Here is a 6065-nt window from a genome sequence, read left to right on the forward strand (position 1 = left end):
ATATATATAAACATATATAAAAGACATATTTCCAACATTATTGCTGAACCCAATATTTTTGGGATCAGAAATCGGCATCCGATGAAAAACAGTAATGTTTATTTAGAGAAAGTACATTTTTATGTCTGATTTCGTTACTTTAAATATCGTCTACACTAATTAGTAAGCATATTTGAGGTCACCGCCTAGAACCATTACACTTGAGTCCTAGAACTATATTTTTAATTTTGCACACACTGCACCATTGTTTAATTACATAAATTTTAATGCAATAGTTTTAATAAAAAAAGTTTTTGCACTGTATCTAATAAAAAAATCTTTTGCACTGTATCTAAGCACTGTATTTTTGCGCTGTTGTTACTTAGCAACAAGGTCTAGACAGCTTTTATAATTGTTATCATATAAACCGCTTATCTAAAATATTAGAAAATATTCTATTGTTATAAATCTATTATTGTCAAACACATAAAACTCAACATTTGATATTATCATATAAAATTTACAATATTACTTCAATTAGTTTGAATATTATTAAAGAAGTGGATGCAACACTTAAATATAATTTTATTTTTTCACATCACATTAATTATTTAGTTAGCAAAGCTTAAAGTACACTCGGCTTCGTAAAACGTAAAACCTAAGATTTCGCAAATAAGCATACCTTTAAACATCTTTGTTTTACTTTTATTCGTTCTATCTTGCAATATAGCAGTACTAACAGGAATACTATGATATCTACTATGATAAGAAAATGCATTCCATCGAAAGAATCCAAAATAATTTTCTACGTTTTCAGATAACAAAATAACCAAGCATAACCAAGCAAAATAACCAAGCAAACCTCATTATTTTTTTCAGTTTCAACATTGCAAATTAATTTTGATGTTCTATCACAGGAATGTTCCATCACTAGAAGATTTATTCTGTTTATTATTTTTTTGAAAAATAAATATGATTCAGTAATTTGTAAAATTCCTCAAAGTACAAATTAAAAAATAATTGTTATCTCACTTTGTAAATGCATTAAAAAAATATGAACACAGATTTTACAACATTTCTTTTGCTAAGGGGAAATTGCTAAGGGCCTTAATATTTTTAGCATTTCTTTTACAGTCAATGCCATTTTTGTGTACACCATTTTTGTGTAACATGATTTTTCTTATTAATAGTTTGTGTTTCGCTCTAAAAATAAAAATAAAAATAAATAAATGAAAATATATAATATATACTTTATCAACCTTTTGCTTTAAAAAAAATTAGATTTTTCGATGCATCTACCTAACTCTATAAATATTTTTTTAATATCCTAAACTCGTAACCTTTTTCATTGTAATGGCATACGCTAAAAAGAGAATCATTAAATGTTTTTCAAAAATTTAAAATTTTTCAAAAATATGATTAGAAATGTTGATTTAAGGAAGAAATATTTATAGTCTTTTTTTTTTAATTTATGCCCTAATTTATATCCTAGCTTATAAATTTGCAGTGCACTAAACGTTACTCTTAATTAACAGATATTATTAGAGAGAGATTTTTATGCCAAACAAAAAATAATTACATAAATGCAACGGCATTTTATTTATCAATACATACGTATGGTTTTTAGAATTAACATTGTAAGAAATAATACACAAATAATATACAGATACACAGAATAATAATTGTAAGAAATAATACAGAAATAATCACAGAATCTCTCATAGCTTTATTATAGATTTTGACATGCGTCAAGTGTCCATTATGTACTCCCTAACTCCTTTGGGGTACACTGTCAATCAACGGTCACTATATTCGTAGTTTCTAATTCCGAAATTCAATAGTATTTAAACTATACTAAAGGTTGTTTAATTATTGGCATGAATTATGAAGTAGATTTATGCAGAATGTATTTGAATTTCTCAGTTTAACTATTAGAATTACGAAAAGTTCAATTGTTTTCAATTTCTAGTTTAATAATCTTTTTAGTGAATTTTTACTATTATTATGTCTTAAGCCATAAATTTTGATGACATACATCAAATTAAGTAACTATAATAGATATAATTGTTTGTTTAAATTAAAGCGTTAGTAAATATAGCATTGTGCAGCTAAGAAGTTTTTTTTAATAGTGAAATTGGGACTTCCTTACCTGCAAGCACATTTTCCTGCCTTGTTGCTTAATAAAATTAATCTACCAAAAAATTTGATAATTAAATATTTAACAGAGTTTACTGCAATAACAACATTACAAATATCAATTGAAAATTTGTTTATTATATCGTTCAATTTTTGCTTACTTGTTCGACATGCAATAATTTATCAAATTTACCTCATACTTTTCAAATTGCAATATTTTTATGTACACTGTAAAATACTTTAGTGTACCTTTAGTGCAACTACTTTACACCAAAGTGGTGTAGTGAAACGCAGTACATATTCTTTGCATCTAGTGTTTTGCTTCACAAATGTTCCTTTACCCAACTTGGTATAAAGTAGAAGCAACCATTTTTGCTATTAAATAACAATAAAATTTATAATTATAGTAAGATAAGATACACGTAAGAATCAGTAAATATATTTTTACAATACAATATTATAAGAATCATTGATTTAGAATGTATATGTACACTAAATTTTTTAAAAAAAAGTACTTCTTAAACCAAACATCTGCATGGCACAGATTCGAACTAGGCTTAAGAAAACGGAAGCGAATTGAAATTATGCATTATAAAGTTAGTCAAGACTGTTTTTCAAAGGCTCCGTCGTAATATTTAATAATGCTCTTTTGGGAATAATATGCTATTTTTATAACTGCAACTGTACTCATAACTGTTAGAACAAATTTAGCCTATCTAAAGCCTGCGCTGTCTTCACTTAGTTTGAAAATGGCAAGAGACATCAATGTGGAAAAAAGCCGCAGTTTTGTGAAAATGAAAAAAGTTTTTGGTCAAATTTTTTAATATTTAGAAACTTACTATAATGCTGCCTTACCTTGGCTCATAAAAATTTGCAAAAACTGAAAATACGGGAGTGATTTTGATAATTTTCTACAAGGTGGGAAAATGTTGCTAAATTAGTGATTTTAAATAAAGTTTAAAAACTTATAAAATATTTAAGTTATTTGGTTGTTCTAACGTCCAGATAATTCTTCACGGCAAGATTATATATATTGTTTAAAATAACAGCATTGCTACAAGTGTAAAACACTTAAATTGTGGCTTTTTTTTCATTAATTACAGAACTTCGAAAAACAACATAAATATAATTCCTATAATTTTAGAATTAAAAATGTAATTATCCTTATGACGCAACTAAAAACAGACTTTTATATTAAGCACCGAGCTTTTGTGAACATCGGCGTTGAAAATTACAACAAACTCTTGCCAACTTGCCCGATTTTAAACAAACTGATTGCGATATTTTACTTGACTTTTCGCGATTTTCAAAGCTTGCCAAGTACCAGACTAAGTGATTTCGGAAGTGAAAAGTATTCTCGTATGGTGTAAAGGCGTGAAAGTTTGGTGCAAGGATATTCAATTTTAAGCGTTTAATTTTAAATTACACCCAGTATATCGTATATAAACGCTCAATATACTGCCCTTTTTGGGGTTTCTTAACATCTTATTTGGAGATATAATACACCACAGATTTTACATTGTACTATGGTTTATGACAATATTGACTGCTATATTACAATTATTTGAATTATAATATTACTAATGTTCTTAAACTAGGTTTTCTACTACTATTGTATAATTTAAAACATACAAAGTATTTCAATTTTATAGATATTTCTTTCTGTTTTCTGGCCCTAAAGCGAAAAAAAAATGAATTTCCCTTGCAATGAAATACAATCATAGCTACAAACTGATAAAGTATCATTTTAGTAAATAAATATACATTAGTAAAATAGTATATAAGTTATGCATATTCTTAATAAGCTAAATTTATTTACACTTAATTTATTACGAAATTTATTACTTAAATTTATTACAAAAAAAGTTTTTCAAATTGTAAAGTAATGCTAAATGTTAAATGTTAGCAATATTTTTAAATAATCTAAAGTTTTTGAGAAATTTCAAATTCTTAAAAATTCCTATGCAATGAATTCTTATCTAAACTAAAAGTTGAACTAGAAGTAACTTAAAAAACACATTTATAAATGAAGTTGCAATGATAACCGTAAAAAAAAGGATTTAAATAATTAATGATCAGGTTTAAATTTCATCCCATTAAAACCAGTAATTAAGGCTGAAGAACCCAACCACTCTAAATGCAATGAAACTTGAAATCTTTTTAATTGAAAAGCATTTAACTTGACAAAAAAAAAATTAATTGCAAAGTAATGACGGGAGTAGGTGAGTGAAACGAGCTGGAGCTGTTGACCTCTGATGAAAAGACATAAAACTGATTAAGTGTAAATATTTAAATAAAAATATGAATTCAAATGACAAGCACAGAAGAATTTGAAATAAATATCACTAGGAAATATCCTGACGCTTGCATATTAATTATCTCGTTCAGATAGTACCTCATTTCTCTCAATATTCCAGACTCAAATGGATTCGTTCATCAATTATTTTCTCCCACAGTTATTATTGTGCTACTTAGCTATTATTGTGAAGCTGTTTGAAATTATTGACTCTTCTGTGAGATAAATTGGTATCCCAAGTAAATTTGAATTAATTATCAGCTAAGAGATATCCATTAACTGCATCTAAACATTCCTTACACACTTTCATAATTAATAAGTACTGTTCTCATTTACTTTCGTCAATATTTTGCAGAAAATAAGAGACAATCACAGCGCTGAAAATAATTAAATAAATAATCGCATATTCTTTAACTACTTAGTTTTGATCTAAATTATAATTTCATTAAAATAAGATCCGTTATCTAAATAGTTTCATATCAATAAAGAAGAAACATTTTTTTAGAATATTTAAGCATTAAATAATGTTTATTACGCGATTTAAAGATAAAATTTATACTATCTTACTAGTACAAATTAACGGAAGTTAAAATAATGTTCCAATATAAAATAACTGAATTGAGAAATAATTTAGCAATATAAAGAAACTGAATTAAAACTAATCTTGTAACATAAATGAAATGAATTAAAATTAATCTTGAAATATAGTTAACTGGATTAAAACTTATCTTGCGGTATAATTTTATTGCATTAAAACTGATCGCATAACATAAATTAATTGAATAAAAAATAATCTTATAATATAAATGGCAATAACTTAAGAATAATAGGATAATTTAAACTGACTAAATTAAAAATCTTATTGCAATACAAATGAGACTTAAAAATTATCTTGTAGTATAAATTAACTGAGTTAAAACTAATTCTGTAATATGAACTAAGTGAATTAAAATTAACTTTCCATTATAAACTCTAATTTCATAATATAAATTAATTGAAAAAACAGTAATATGATAATTTAAACTAACTAAATAACAAATCATATTGCAATATAAATTAGACTTAAAAATTATCTTGTAGTATAAATTAACTGAATTAAAACTAATTTTGTAATATAAGCTAAGTGAATTAAAATTAATATTCCATTATAAATTCTAATTTCAAAATAAAAATTAATTGAATAAAAAGCAATCTGACAATATAAATTAGATAAAGAAAAAGTAATCTGATANACTGAATTAAAACTAATTCTGTAATATAAACTAAGTGAATTAAAATTAATATTCCATTATAAATTCTAATTTCATAATATAAATTAATTGAATAAAAAGCAATCTGACAATATAAATTAGATAAAGAAAAAGTAATCTGGCAAATTAAACTAATTGAAATAAAAATCATATTGCAATAAAATTAAAGGAATTAGAAACATCTTGCAATTTAAATTAACTAAATTAAAACTAATATTGCAATAAAAACTCAGTGAAATGAAAATATAAAAACTGTCTTTATAAAAACTAACTTTTTAAAAACTAACTTTAATTACAAAAACATTAAAATTCGATATTTGTTACTTCCTCAACAAATTTAATTTACTTTGTAGTAGCAGGACCCTTTTTCTATTAAAGTCATGTTGAAACCTGAAATGTTTTTG

Source organism: Parasteatoda tepidariorum, chromosome 1, assembly GCF_043381705.1.
Source record: "Parasteatoda tepidariorum isolate YZ-2023 chromosome 1, CAS_Ptep_4.0, whole genome shotgun sequence".
In the NCBI taxonomy this organism is placed as follows: domain Eukaryota; kingdom Metazoa; phylum Arthropoda; class Arachnida; order Araneae; family Theridiidae; genus Parasteatoda; species Parasteatoda tepidariorum.